At 40.6% G+C, this 15,191-nt stretch overlaps 1 protein-coding gene across 1 annotated transcript in view; it reads left to right on the top strand.

Annotated features, from left to right (window-relative positions):
- Positions 1-13,352: 13,352 nt before the first annotated feature.
- Positions 13,353-15,191, top strand: part of LOC109470170 — a 3,521-nt gene continuing 1,682 nt past the window's right edge. The window contains exon 1 of the mRNA XM_019768952.1: positions 13,353-13,442. The gene's annotated coding sequence lies outside the window, so the exon portion shown is untranslated. The remainder of the gene's footprint in view (positions 13,443-15,191) is intronic.

The raw sequence follows: 15,191 nt of genomic DNA, 5'->3' as shown, positions 1-15,191 counted from the left end.
CCATATTTGGTCAAAGAGGCTGACGTCATAATTGTTAAGCTTTATTATCCAATCAGGCTCGACGACTCAAACGCGTACACATGTTTAGAACCAATCAGCATCAAGGATACATCGGTTAATAACCCTCTGCGCCATGTATCAAAAGCGACTTCTAGCAGTTGGTGAAATTATTGCATGTAAAAAATCTCTTCAAGTACCTGCAATAATTCCACGAACTGCTAGAGACCCTTATTGACACGTGTGATGAATTGGCATTGTGGCGCCTGTGGATGCATCACAGCATCCAATTAATTAAAACGTGAGGGAGTAAACTTTGTAAAGAAGGGTGCACGTTCGCCAGGGAGGGAAAGATTCTTCTGGACACCTCAGGTATACACTTCTAGAAACGGTTTGGTGGAAAAACTGGAACGAAAAGTTTATGCGTTTTATTGATGTTTTTTTTTTTTCGTTACTAAACATATTTTCCTTGATTTTGTTCTAACCGTCCAGAAAACAACTTGACGTGAACAATGGATCATATAGAAAATATTGCAACAACTAGTTCTGTAATTGCTTGCGCTATTTTTACTTTAAACGCCAATGTTTACACCCATTCCTGCCTATATTTAACCCAGCATATCTACTCAGTTCGCCTGGAGGATTTCGTAACTACCTCGCATAACGTTATGAGGCACCTGGTCTAATGTATGCATATATTTTTGAGCCTCGTTATCAGACGAAATCCGCTGTTTTGATTGGTCCCCCTTATAATTGAATCATTGCTCAGCTAAAACCTATCAAATAACCATTTTATTGAATAACGTTTGAAAATCTAAGACTTGCTTCGTCAGAAGCGTCCTTTTAGTCACAAATTGCGGATGTTTCGGCTATATTCCGTTATATTATGCCCAATTATGATACACATATAATACATATAATACAAATGAACACTCCAAGATGGAATTCTACATGTATGTCGCGTGAAATTTACTCTTGTTGTACCGAGTCATTATACAGACGTATTCCTAGAGGCATATATCGCAATGGTTGTCATAAATGGGTCAAACAAGAATCATTTATTGAAAAATTATTAGCGTGTGTCTTCCGCCTTAGTTTAAAAAAGTTGAATGATGAGGATAGAAAAAATTAGAATTTAATTTTTTTCGTAAGATGAAATCCAAAATTAAATCATGCATTTTTTTTAGGCCTGCATGTGTAGCGTCTGGGGTCCCTCAAGGAACCGTCCTGGGGCCATTGCTCTTTCTCTTGTATATAAATGACCTACCAGATCAGCTTGACTCAAATGTGAGGTTATTTGCCGATGACTGTCTATTGTATGTAGAGCTTTCTACACAGACCGACTCACAACTTCTCCAAAAAGACCTGAACACCCTGGAAGAATGGCAAAGCAAATGGCTCATGCAGTTTAATCCCGAAAAATGCTACATTATGCACATAACAAACAAACGAACACCACATGCAACTAGCTACCAGTTTTGTGGTCAGGCTTTAGCAACCACAAAAATCCATCCGTATCTGGGCGTCACGCTGACAAGCGGACTGAAGCGGGGTACACATGTTAATAATATCACAACTAAGGCGAAACAGACATTGGGAGTGATTAAACGTAATCTGTGGGCATGTCCAACTAGAGTAAAATCACTTGCATACACGTCACTTGTAAGACCGAACCTAGAATACGCTGCGACAGTATGGGATCCATATACAAAGAAAGACAAAGACAAATTGGAAAGGGTACAGAATCAAGCTGCAAGATTCTGTATGAACAACTATGTAAGAGGTGCTAGTGTCACGGAAATGAAAAGAAACCTACAGTGGACTTCACTGGAAGACAGAAGAAAGATGTCTAGACTATGCATGATGTACAAAATGACTAATAAACTGGTGGATGTCCCAACTACTAAGTACCTAATACCAGCCCAGAAGAGAACAAGAAATAGCCACGCATTCAAGTACCAGAGTTATCAACCAAGGATTGAGGTGTTCAAGAATTCATTCTTTCCTAGAACTATCGCAGAGTGGAACTCACTGTCACCAAGTACAGTAGGGGCATTGTCAATAGATAGCTTTAAACAATGTCTAGAGCTAGAAGTTCAAGGGTTAGGTGTAACAAGTCGATCGGTGTAATATAGCCAGCTGCCGCCGCGCCGCGTGCCTGCGAAGCTGGTGTGTTACGCCGAAAGGCGGTTATACCGGCTATACAGATACAGATACAGATGTGTGATGGATGCCTATTGGCTTGTCGTAAATCTCATGTCAACTTGATTATCGAATGCAAATTTTGCTCATGATATACAGGTGACATGACACATGTGCGTGAAACACACCTTTCCAAGATGGCGAGTGTGCATGGAAGGGAAGAATGAGCTCGGTAAAAATTCCGCCCAGGAAGACGCGCCACGTCCGCTTTGGTGGTGAGTTGTACTTCAAATTGTCGTTGATACTCTCCGGACTATTATAGATAAATCTTCTTTAAGTTAAACGAAGCAAAAAGACAGAATTTCGATAATAAGTTTCGGCAATTGTCCCCACGAGTTAACGCTGCACTTAGTTAAGTAACCGATGGGGGCGCATTTGCGTGGTCGATAAAAAAGCACTTTCATTTATTCAAATGTTTATTATCTTTTTTATTTTTTTGCACCGTAGCCACCAGTTCTTTGAACACGGGTCAATCAATTAATATACAATGATGGTGAAATTAATAATCCTGAAATAGAAAAACTACACCAATCTTAAGAGGTGCATTTTGTAAATACTCCGCTGAGGGGCGCTTTTATATGATCCTGACCTGAATAGCTTTGCTTGAAACGTGGTTTGTTGTTGTCCTTTGTGTTTTGGTCAAATTCTATGCGTTTCAATGTAAAACAAAAGTGTTCCGAGGCCGATAGCATACAGAGGGGACACGATAGTACCGTTTGTGTAGAGGATGACATGGATAAGGTGATAGATTTGGAAGGAAGGGGGACAGACGACCGATAATATTTTCGAGTGGGGAGGGGGGCGGTAACAGAGTTGTTTTATGTATCAAACTATCCAGGATTATGATATACGTCACATAGGGCTCAGGAAGTTAAATTTGTCTGTAAAAAAGACACAAAGAATCCACCATAAGGCAAATATACAAAAGTAACGCCCTCCGCACTGGTGTTCCAGTGCTGAATCAGCGGTCGAAATTTCGTCAGCACTGGAATTCCAGAGCTGAAGCTCCTTCAGCACTGGAATTCCAGTCCTGATAAATATTCAGCACTGGTTTTCCAGAGCTGAACGGCTCTGTTCAAGAGCTGAACGTTGTCTCAGCTCTCGGTTTCCAGTGCTGAAGTCCCAAGTCCCTTCAGCACTCGGTCTCCAGTGCTGAACGCGCGGCAGAGCCAGTTCAAAGGTCGCTCAGCACTGGGTCCCCAGTGCTGACGGCGGTTTCAGCACTGGAACCGAGTGCTCGTATACAAAAGTAACGCCCTCCACACTGGATTTACCAGTGCTGGAGAAGAATTCAGCACTGGAAAACTAGTGCTGGAAAATTTTCAGCTCTGGAAAACCAGTGCTGACGTCCCTTCAGCACTGGGACGCTCTTCAAACCAGTGCTGACGTCTTTCCCGGCACTGGAAAATTATGTCCCAGTGCTGAGAGGTGGGAAATCTGTGCCACTCCTTGCTGTGCCGAATCACTTGTATTCCTGCCACTGAGTTTACTCTTTAATCGTTATTGAAAACCTAATACGCTGTTGTGTTTCACTACATGTGGTTTTGGAAACTAAAGAAACTAAAACGGCACCTTTGTGATTATTTTCGTTCATTTTCGCAGAGAAAAATTAACACGATTATATATAGGCACCAGTATAAGTGATATCAACCAGAGATATCAGAGATTATGATATCAACCAAAGTACCAGAGATTATGAACAACTTTTTTTCTGACCCTTTTCTGACCTTCTTCTGACTTTTTTTTCATGAACTCACAGCTCATGAATGCCTCAGAGACGGTGGCCTCTGCTCAGCACTCGGTTTCCAGTGCGGAACATAATTTCTTAATTCCACTTCCAGTGCTGAGACTTTTCAGCACTGGAATTCCAGTGCTGAACTCCTTTCAGCTCTCGGTTTCCAGAGCTGAATGGCTCTATTCCAGAGCTGAAGCTGGTGTTCCAGTGCTGAGAAAGGAGGGCGTTACTTTTGTATATTTGCCACCATAAGGTTAAAGACTGTCAGAGAAGCGGTGTTTTGTCCTGGAACAGTTCAGGACTTTTCTACGCACCAGTTGTTGAGCGGTAAATCCCAAACAGACTCTCGAACTTGACTTTGTAGCTGCGGTGAGAGTTGGAGGGCTTCTTTTGCTTGCAGCCTTTGGCCTAAAGTATTTGACTTTGTTAAAATCTGATATTGGAATTTTGATATTAGTCACGCGCGCCGGATGTCGACGTGTAACGTTGCTAATTAGAAAAATTGATGACTCTAACAATACTTGAATATGATCATTTGTATGCCTTGTTGCTCTTTATACTGAAGCTTCTATGCTTGTTGTTTCAGATTCTGAGTTGAAATACATCGAAGAGCTCCAAACCAAGGGAAATTTGTTTTCAGAAGTAACGTTGTGGTAGTTTCATTGTAGGCCATTGTAGTTGTTTTTTTTTTTTAACACAACTTGAGAACAACAAATGTCGGTGGCATTGTGTTCCCGGGTTTTAATCCCACTAGCAGGTCTGTATACTAATGAAGGGGCATCTTCAAATCCTTTCATGACTTGTTGATCACGGATCAAGTCTTAACTTAAAGTCATTGGAGTCAGGAAACTTCAACTGCTTCCTCAGTTGAAATCTTACTATTAGTTAATATAATAGCATGTGTGCAATGAAATCATGACAGTTTCGTTGACAGATGTTTGCATGTGATGATGATGGTTTCATGAATACATATTTAAATTGACAGGACATGTTTTTCTCCATATCATTTATTGCTGTACTTAGAAATTATACGAAGCTCCTGCCACCTTCATGTATCTACTGTATGAGACAAGAGAACATCGGACCTTGACCGTGAGTTAGCTTTAATTTATTTTTAGAACTCTTTCTCGAAAAGGGGTCTGCGTGCCACAATGCGTAAGCACAGTTGTATTAGATTTGCATAATGTAAAGTCAGGTTGCTATGACTGTCTTGATGTAACATTTAGGGTAAAGCGTTAGGTCTGCATGAATGAAGCGTAATGCTAGGTCGCTGCTTTGCATACTTTTGTGCCTTGCCATTTGAATTTTGCATAATTCGAAGTAAATCTATGTGTTATAATAAGCAATTCCACTCACAGTCTGCATGAATAAAGAAATATAAATCGTGGCCACTGCTTTTAGTGCGAAGCGTGATAGGGACCTCCCATGCAGACACCTAAAAATGACAATGAACTATGTTGGAGTGAGGCATCTTTGTGATCCTCTGAATTTTAGTTCCAAACATTTGATTATCCAAACTGGTCCTCTCTACTATTCATTGTCATTTTTGATTGTCAGAATTCACATTTCTTTACTAATAATATCTAGTTAAAGGTTGTGACTAAAAATATTTGTATGCATTTATGGTGTAGAACACAGTTCTAGACAAGTACATTTTCCTACTAAGGAAAGCACTTCAAATACTATCTGTTGTTTCATTCTGGATAGCAATGGGATACATTTTCAAAAGCATTTGTGATCAAATTGTTTTCCCTGAAATTAAATGCTTTGGCCACATAATGATTGTTGGAAAATACTTTACAGAAGAGGGAAAAGGCAATGTTGTGCTTTCTTTCTGTAGTGTGAAATGTACTACAGGTATAAGTTGTGTGTGATGTGTCAAAGGGAGGAATTGAGTTATGGAATCAGTGAAACAAAAAATCATAAAGTTAAAATTTCTTTTCGTAGGAATAGAGTTTAGACATCCAGGTAGTATTGCCAAAAACAGTTACTCAAGCAACTTGATATGATTTTGGAAACGGTCAGACATTTCACGTAACATCCACTACCTTTCGTCAGTGACTCTAAGAGAACGCAGGAGAAATGCAGGTTGATTATAAATGATCTTTATTTTCAAAATCATACAATACAGACGGCTGGCCAACAAAATGTGTAAGTGAAAACAATTTTTGGAAGTCAGTAGCATTCTAATTTAGTTTCTAGACAGTATAACTAAACAGTACATTAAATAAAGATGTAGATAATAAGCACAGTGAGAGATGTCTGTTAACACTTCTAAACAGTTGTATACAGTGAGAGGTTGACACACAATTAGGATTACTAGCCAGCATTTCATGGAAGTTTAGGTTGTGTAGCTAAAAGGTACTGTGGACAGTCAACTTTTGAATTCAATCGTTCTAACCACATGTTATAGTTTAAAAAGTACTGTAAACGGTTTCAGTGCGACACACTCAGGTAGCATTTAAGGATAGTTTTAAAAGAAATAATCGTTAAAATGTAGATGTAAATATTATTATAATAGCGAAAGAACTTTTGAGGGAATAATCTGAGGAATTTCACAATTATATGACAGTTTTGTTTCGCTGATTTCTTTCAAGTCATGTAGACCCCAGACTTTGTTTTAACTGTTGATGGACTTGTAGCAATACTAACCTCCTGTTGGAAAATTCAGGGCTCGTCTCATGTTGATCTAGTAGAGTTTGACAGTGATGTTTTGCGCTGCCAGACTTTATTTGATGAGCTTGAGAGTAGGCTTTGGTTTTGGAGCAGGAGGTTTGAATTGTTACCAGTATATTAAGTGATAACAGAGTTTGATTGGGAGTTTATATCACTGCATGACAAAACACAATTCCTCTCTTTCCGTCTTTATGTTCTGTCCTTACACTTCTTGTCCCTGGACTTAGCCTGGAGGAGGAACTTCTGTCCCAGGGTTCAAACTTACACATGCCTCGACTCTGCGTAGTAGACTTGTTGAGGAACAACTTTGTCCGTCATCGGGCCTACTACGCTAATGGAGAGAGGGGCTTTGTGTATTTTTGTTACCCTGGCCCGGAGGTTTTCTCCTCCAGGCTTCGATGCTAGGTTTGGTTGCTTGGTGTATATAAAGGACTGTTGTTTAAGTTCACTCACTTTTCCAACACTTTGGACCCTTACACTTGAATTTGCCTACACTTAGGAAGTTTGGAGTTCAATTTTCCCCACCAAAAAATCTTCACTTATTTATTAAAAGTGTTGGCTTTCATTCCCCAAAATTGGACCTGAACACTTGGTTGATGAATTGTGTAAATTTTTTTTTTTCTGCCAAAATCCTGCCTGCCAAAAACACTAAATTAGCATAATTGGGACCCTCAAGTAGATACTAGTAATTAATTGGATTAAAGTTTTCCCGCCAAAAAACTTAGTATATAGACCACTCTAACATTGAACTTGTGCCCTCCTGCCCACCTCCCACAACTCAGAGCATGTTAGTTACACTGTTCTCTAGACTTCTTCGAACATGTAGTCACCACACTCTGCTACACAAACACTTGGTTGATTGAGTGCAGTTTTTCCACCACTTAGACTTTAGAATAATCTCTTGCTCTCCTGGTTGGTCAATGCACTAAGTGTACTCCCCGGGGGATGTCTTTTCGGAGACATTGATGCTTCGACACATCAGTATACCAGTGCAATTGACTGACCAGGAGAGCCAGAGATTATTCTAAAGTCTAAGTGGTGGAAAAACTGCACTCAATCAACCAAGTGTTTGTGTAGCAGAGTGTGGTGACTTAAACATGTTCGAAGAAGTCTAGAGAACTAACATGCTCTGAATTGTGGGAGGGGGGCACAAGTTCAAGGTTAGAGTGTTCTATATACTAAGTTTTTTGGCGGGAAAACTTAATCCAATTAATTAACCAGGTGAGGGTGCCAGTTAATGTTTTTTGGCAGGAGAATTTAAGTGTAAAGAAAGGTCTAAAGTGACAATTTTTGGGGCGGCAACGACAATGCAGCCGGCTGTAATACAAAGATTTTCGGTGGGAGAATTTAAGTATAAAGGTCCAAAGCGACAATTTTAGGGGCAATTTGGCATTCATACAATACAAAGAGCGATGACTAAGGAATTCATGCGACCAGCTCAGATACAAAGTTTTTCGGCAGGAGAATCTACATGCAAGTGTAAAGGTCTAAAGCGTCAATTTTGGGGGTAATCTGGGATGACTAAGGAATTCATGCGGCCGGCTAAGGCTCAAAGTTTTTCGGCGAGTGAATTTCAGTGTAAAGGTCCAAAGCGACAATTTTTGGGGCAATTTGGGATTCATACAATATGAAGAGGAAAACAACGTGGAATTCATGCAGCTGGCTTAGATGCAAAGTTTTTCGGCGGGAGAATTTAAGTGTAAAGGTCTGAAGCAACAATTTAGGGGCAATGTGGCATTCAACCATACAATATGGCCACAATAAACGTTAAATGAAAAAAGAGAAATGTGAGTGCAAGAGAAATGTGAGTGCAAGTGTGTGCATGTGGAGTGTTGTCTCGTGTTCACAAAGAAACCATACTCACACCTCCCCATCTTCTTTCATACAGCCCTGCCTACAAAGTCTGGTTCTTCCTCCTCAGCTGCAATCCAGTCCTTGGGTCCACAACTTGAAGACAGAGGAACAAAAGTCACTGTACTGACAACAGCAATTCGCCTGACAACAGCAATTGGCCTTACTAAAGCATGCAAGTTTACGATGATCATCATAGTTAAGTTGTAGCTGAATGTTGCATTTAAAGGTCCAACGCGCTGCAAAAGGAATCCATAAAAGTGTGACGTACTGTGGAACTGGAGATGCTATAACCTCTTTTGAAGGACTAATTGTTTGAAGATGTGAAAAGGAGTCCAAGAAAGTGTGACATACTGTGTAATTAAAAGCAGTTCAATCTATAGTGACTGTGGACAAGTGGATTATAGGATAGAAATGTATTAGCATGGGTGTGTTGCTGAACAAATAAACTATACTCACAACTGTGCCCGCTGTCTTCATTTCCTTCTGCATCTTCAAGTCAACTGGTTTCTCCCAGAACAGACAGCCGACCCTCAGGACACACCTAACAATATGAAAGGATAATAAGTGTGATGGAAAAACATCATGCAATTCAACTATCCCATTGATTGAATAGACTTTGAAGGAGTTAGGCTCCACAAAACTTCTTTTAAACATGTTACAATGTACTTGTAGCATTTTACACGCCAGAGTTCTTAACATACTAGTACATGTGAGGACAGGAATAAGTCATGTAAGTTGTAAAAGTTGCTTGAATGCATGTACAAAACTTTGGGTTTTTAAAAGTGTTTTAAATTAGTAACTGTTACTGGCAGCATGTTATCACACAGTTCGTAATACATGTACATCCAATCCAAAAGGAAAGAAAAATTCGAGTTTTTAAGTACTATTCAAGTTTTTTGTCTCACCTGCATGGACAGGTACAGACTCCTGATCTGGTTTACACAGAAGTCGCAACCGTCATCACAGGTTTCTCCCAGTCAGGACAGGAACGTCAAGAAATGCATAACTAAGGATGAAAGGATAATTACTGCAGTATGATGCAAAAACATCTTAGGTCTGACTAAGCATCAAAGATACCAGTAATCATAATGCTTTAATAGATGTAGAAAGTGTTTGGCTATGGAAAGGTGTTTTTAAACACATTACTGGTTACCGGGGGTATGTGTTATGCCTCAGGGTTTGTAACATATCAGAAAAAGGTTTTAAGTTGTAAAGCGTTGTTTCACTTGTACAAACTCTTCACTGTGTCTTCAAGTCAACAGGTTTGCGAAGACATCATTTGGTCTAGTGTGGACAGAAGTTGTCCATCATCACATGTTTCTCCCACTCAGGACAGGGACGTCAGGACAGGAACATCAGGACACACCTAAATGATATGATGAATAATTAGTGTGATGCTCCACCCAAAATTCCAGGCAACATTGAGTGACCATAAAAGATAAAATAGATAAAATCCTTCAATCATACAACCCCTTTGCTTAGATATGTTCACATAGAAAAATAAAGTTGTAAAGCATTGTCTCACCTGTATACAATCTCTTCACTTTGGTCTGCCTTGTATACAGAGATAAGACCAAATAGTTGTAGGTAAAATGCAGAATTGGGATTTTTCTCACCTGATATTCCTCTTGAATCTTCAAATCATCTGGTCAGGTCCTATCTGTCTTGTCAGGTTCAGACAGAAGTCTTCAATACAGCATCAGTCAGCAGCCACCTAACTATACAGACATTAGAAGTTACACACTTGTCTCAAATAATACCAAGTAAATGGTAGGTAAAATGCATAATTGGGATTTTTCTTACCTGATATTCCTCTTCAGTCTTCAAATCATCTGGTCAGGTTCAGACAGAAGTTCTCACTACTGCATCAGCCATCATCTAACAATACATACATTATAAGTTGGACACTTGTCTCAAATTAAAATCTTTACTTTAAAACAACCACATACGAAACACATCGACGAAAACTCTACATGATGACCATAAAAACGGGGATAGAAAAAACAATAAAATAAATCAACCCACTTCAACTAAAACTTTATGTGGAATATGAAAAACGTGGCGCAAAATATTTTGAAAACAGAAACTGCTACCTTCAAGCACAGTCATCTGTAGTGTTTGCGCAATAAATACTTGGGCTTGGTCATAACTATTTTGAAAAGGAAACGAACAAGCTTTTAAATTATAAATGATACATTGCAAATGATAATGAAGAACGAATTTCAAAGTACGGTCAACTCAACTTAACTAGTTTTCAACCGTTTTGTATCGTATTCATTTCGGCGCCCTGAAGCTTTGCAAGGCCCCCATCTTATATACGCAAAGTTTTGGCGGGAAAAATAACTAACGTTAATTATGTACACGGCCACATTCCAACAGGTGTTTTGAACCACGTGGAGATAAAGACAGAAATGGTTTGGTCAATGCAGAATTTCTTTCGACAAATATAACCTCAAAACGCTAAACAACTGACTAAAAAGACATGCACAATCATACATTTAACACTCTACAAGCGCACCACACATTGAAAATGTTGTTGAAAACGCGGCAACTTCGAAATGGACTTTTCTAAGCCTATCTACAATTAGGAAAGGTCGCTACCTAATACAGAAATAGTTCATTTCTTACGGAATATGTTGACATGTTCGTACTAGTTGCTAAGGAATAATGTCAGCCAAACAATGTACTGGTTTACCTGCATCAATAAGTCGTCTCCATACCACGCTAACGTTACGCTTCCCAACTGTCTCGCCATTTTTGTCTTCTCCAAAATTCGCCAGGTCAGGAAATCCGCATTTTCTCCTCAAAACATCACCAAAACGGCACAAATCCACAGCACAAACTCCCAGACATTTTGCTGCACACTTACTAAGACATTCTATCGACGAAAACGTGAGTACCCAGAAAGTTGTGAAAAAATCAGCCCAGAGTATTCCCGTCGTACGAAATCGCCATTTTGAACGGAACGTACCAAACATGTTTTTACACAGGTGTGCAGAACGGCTGTGCATAATTAAGGTCAAGTTGATAATCTAATTATGACGACCAATGATGGCGCCGTTTCGGTGCCAGGCACTTATATGTGTCGAAGAAGGACGATTAGATTATCTAAATACGAAGGATACTAACGTTGATGTCAATCTCGGTAAAAAAGGGTAATAATGCAGCTACAGGGCACCTTTAAATTAGTATTTCTATCATCACAAATAAACAATTTCAAGAATAAGCTGTTATGTGGTCACAGTATGAAACATAACACTATTGCCCAATTAATTTATTTTCGCGGTTTATTCCGTGGTAGAATAAACACCTTCCACACACAGGCAAACCTTTCCTTGGTGCTGAACACCATCCACCCACAAACCTGTTCTTGGTGCTGAACACCTTCCACACACAGGCAAACACACCTGTTCTTGGTGCTGAACACCATCCACACACAGGCAAACACACCTGTTATTGGTGCTGAACACCATCCACCCACAAACAAACCTGTCCTTGGTGCTGAACACCATCCACACACAGGCAAACACACATGTTATTGGTGCTGAACACCATCCACCCACAAACAAACCTGTCCTTGGTGCTGAACACCTTCCACACACAGGCAAACACACCTGTTATTGGTGCTGAACACCATCCACCCACAAACAAACTCGACCTTGGTGCTGAACACCTTCCACACATATTCACAAGCAAACCTGTCCTTGGTGCTGAACACCTTCCACACACAGGCAAACACACCTGTTATTGGTGCTGAACACCATCCACCCACAAACAAACCTGTCCTTGGTGCTGAACACCATCCACCCACAAACAAACTCGACCTTGGTGCTGAACACCTTCCACACATATTCACAAGCAAACCTGTCCTTGGTGCTGAACACCTTCCACACACAGGCAAACACACCTGTTATTGGTGTTGAACACCATCCACACATAGGCAAACACACCTGTTATTGGTGTTGAACACCTTCCACAGACAGGCAAACCTGTCCTTGGTGCTGAACACCTCCCACACGCAGGAAAGTCAATTTACTAGCTCGTTTCCTGATGAATTATGCAAACGAGGTCCTGATTGGAGTAATTTATGTTTGATGATGTTTATGTTCACTTGTCTTCCAAATGCCGCAAGACTACAAATGTGCGGAAACACAAACACAAACACACACACACAGATACACACGCACAGACACACACGCACAGACACACAGACACGCCAACAACCATACCTCCATTTTTCATGGAGGTAATAATACAGGTTTTTGTTTTCAAACACACAGTAGCACCTTTGGCCTGAAATAGCTATATAGGCTGTAATAGATATAGTCAACATCCGGTCTATTCCTGAGGGAGAACCTCATTAATCAAACCGGGCAGGCGCCGCTGCCTCCATCCCGCACATCTGTTTTCCCTGATACAAAAGATACATAAACCGGAAATTCTGCTACAGTACCAATGTCAGCCACCAGGAGGCCCATATTTAAACTTGACCTTTGGCTTCCTAAGACCTACCAGCATACCAAATATCATTACAATCCATACAGGCGTTCTGAAGTTATGCTGAACACAAATGTGCGGAAACACACACATACACACACACACACACACACACACACACACACAGAGAGAGAGAGGCGCGCCAAAAACAATACCTCCATTTTTCATGGAGGTAAAAACTCATATATTTCATCATGGAGGTAAAAAGAGAGGTATGAGATCTCCGAATTCTTGTTACCCCATGCTGAGCTGAGCAACTTTTAATATCGTCGTGACGTCATCACCATGGGCGTTGTTGTTGTCGCCCACTCCCCAGCACACCTTGGTACGGCCGCTTACGGTGTTCACGTGACGCCGGAAGTCACCAGGAGTATATAAAGGGACGGTTCTAAACGTTAGGTCAGTCACGGTGGATGCGGTAACCTCTTTCAAGCCACAAAACTGCCAGTGTCTGTGACTACTTACTCTTGCACATCTAACTGTAAGTCAGACGTATATGTTTTTAAATGGGGGACCTGCATGCCTTTTTTCGTTAAGCGTTATGGGCTATTTTATTTCTACGTAGAGCGTAATTTTTTGCGTAGAGCGTCATTTGACAATTCGAACGGTACTGCTTGATAAAGTTAGAAAATGAAAGTGATCGCAATTCAGTTTTAACTGACTTAAAAGCTACTACTTAGTATTCCACTGGTCTTGATAGGTACTACAGACGCCATGTACAAAATTTACAGATTCACTGCACAGGCACTAGCTAGCTCTTTTCGACAGGCAAAAAGAACAGTGGACCACAACTAAAAGGTATTTCTGGGTGTCAAAACTGGATTTTCAAAGCCAATTTTCTGGTAACTCTTTTTATGTAGTGAGTTGAATCCTATCCCAAAGTACATTGATATCTCTGGGGTAAAGATGCGATGTGCTTGTTTTGTACCGTAGGCTGTCGCTGTTGGTGACAGCTCCATTGTATTCATGGGCGTTACCCCTAAATAAGAGGCGCCTCACGTAGCTTGTTTTTGGGCTATTTCAAATGCTTAGAATTTGAAATGATGACGAAAATGTGCTCAAAAATGACAATAAATGTCAATATCAGACAGGTGTCCTCATCCTGAGTTTTTTTCTTTTTATTTGCCGCCCTGAAATCGAATTTGATGCCTTTAATGTCACGTTTTAAGGTAACGTCGGCGACAATAGTAATATCATAGAGTGCATCACGATTAATAATTTATCATTTCGAATTAGATATGATTCGTTTCAGAAATATAATGAGGAGTCTCAAGCTCGATCAAAAAGCCGTCTCTCTTGTTGCTGTTTGCGACGGCTGGGAACACAGGGAGCACTAGTGTGAAGTACCTTTAATGCCTGCTTCAATACATATAAATTTTTGTCAGCGATCACGTTTTCTCACAAATTCAGATACCAAATCTAGTGAAGCTCGAAGAAAAATGCCTGTCAATTTACCGTTAACCGTTGCCGACCATCCTGAATTTACCGTTAACCGTTGCCGACCTGCTGAATTTACCGTTAACCATTGCCAGGACCTCCCCTGCAGACCCTGAGGGCCTGCATGCCTTTTTATGGGCTATTTTAATTCATCGTTAATCGTTGCTGGCTCGCTCTAATTCAACGTTAAGCGTTATTAGTATATTCATCGTGAAGCGTTTTTGGTCGTTTTATTTCTACGTAGAGCGTTTTTTGTCATCCTAAATTTAGCGTTAAGCGTTAATGAATAATTCTTCGTTACGCCTAAACCCTGAAGGCTTCGTAGTCAAACGTGACTCAGATAGCCCTCGCGTCCGCTTGTGGCTTCAGCATTCACGCTAGACACGTACATGAATACCATAGAACAGCCCCACCCGTTCCCAGAACCCTTGGCAAATCATTGCAAACAGAGCATTCCATGCTGCGATGGGCACAAGACTCTCGCGGTCACTCGAAGATGGTCATTCGCTATAGCGCTCCTTGGACGAACTTCAGGGATATTCTGTCACATGTAGAGGGCTCTGTGGAGGGCTAGGACCTTGTTCTCGTAGCATTTCCTACCAAAGGTCTCGAGCATTTCCTATGTACCAATGTTGTGTCAGATTTGCCTCTGTTCTTGTTCTTGTTTGGGTACTGCACAACACCACTAAATTGGGGTAAAGCGCGCATGGCTGAAAAGGCAGGAAAATACATCCACCATTGAAGGTTTAAAAATACAGAATTTCAATACATCCCCCCCCCCCCNCCCACCTAC

The sequence above is a fragment of the Branchiostoma belcheri genome, unplaced genomic scaffold, assembly GCF_001625305.1.
Source record: "Branchiostoma belcheri isolate BF01 breed outbred unplaced genomic scaffold, Haploidv18h27 scaffold22, whole genome shotgun sequence".
Taxonomy (NCBI): Eukaryota; Metazoa; Chordata; class Leptocardii; order Amphioxiformes; family Branchiostomatidae; genus Branchiostoma; species Branchiostoma belcheri.
This window is presented reverse-complemented; position numbering and strand designations above follow the sequence as displayed.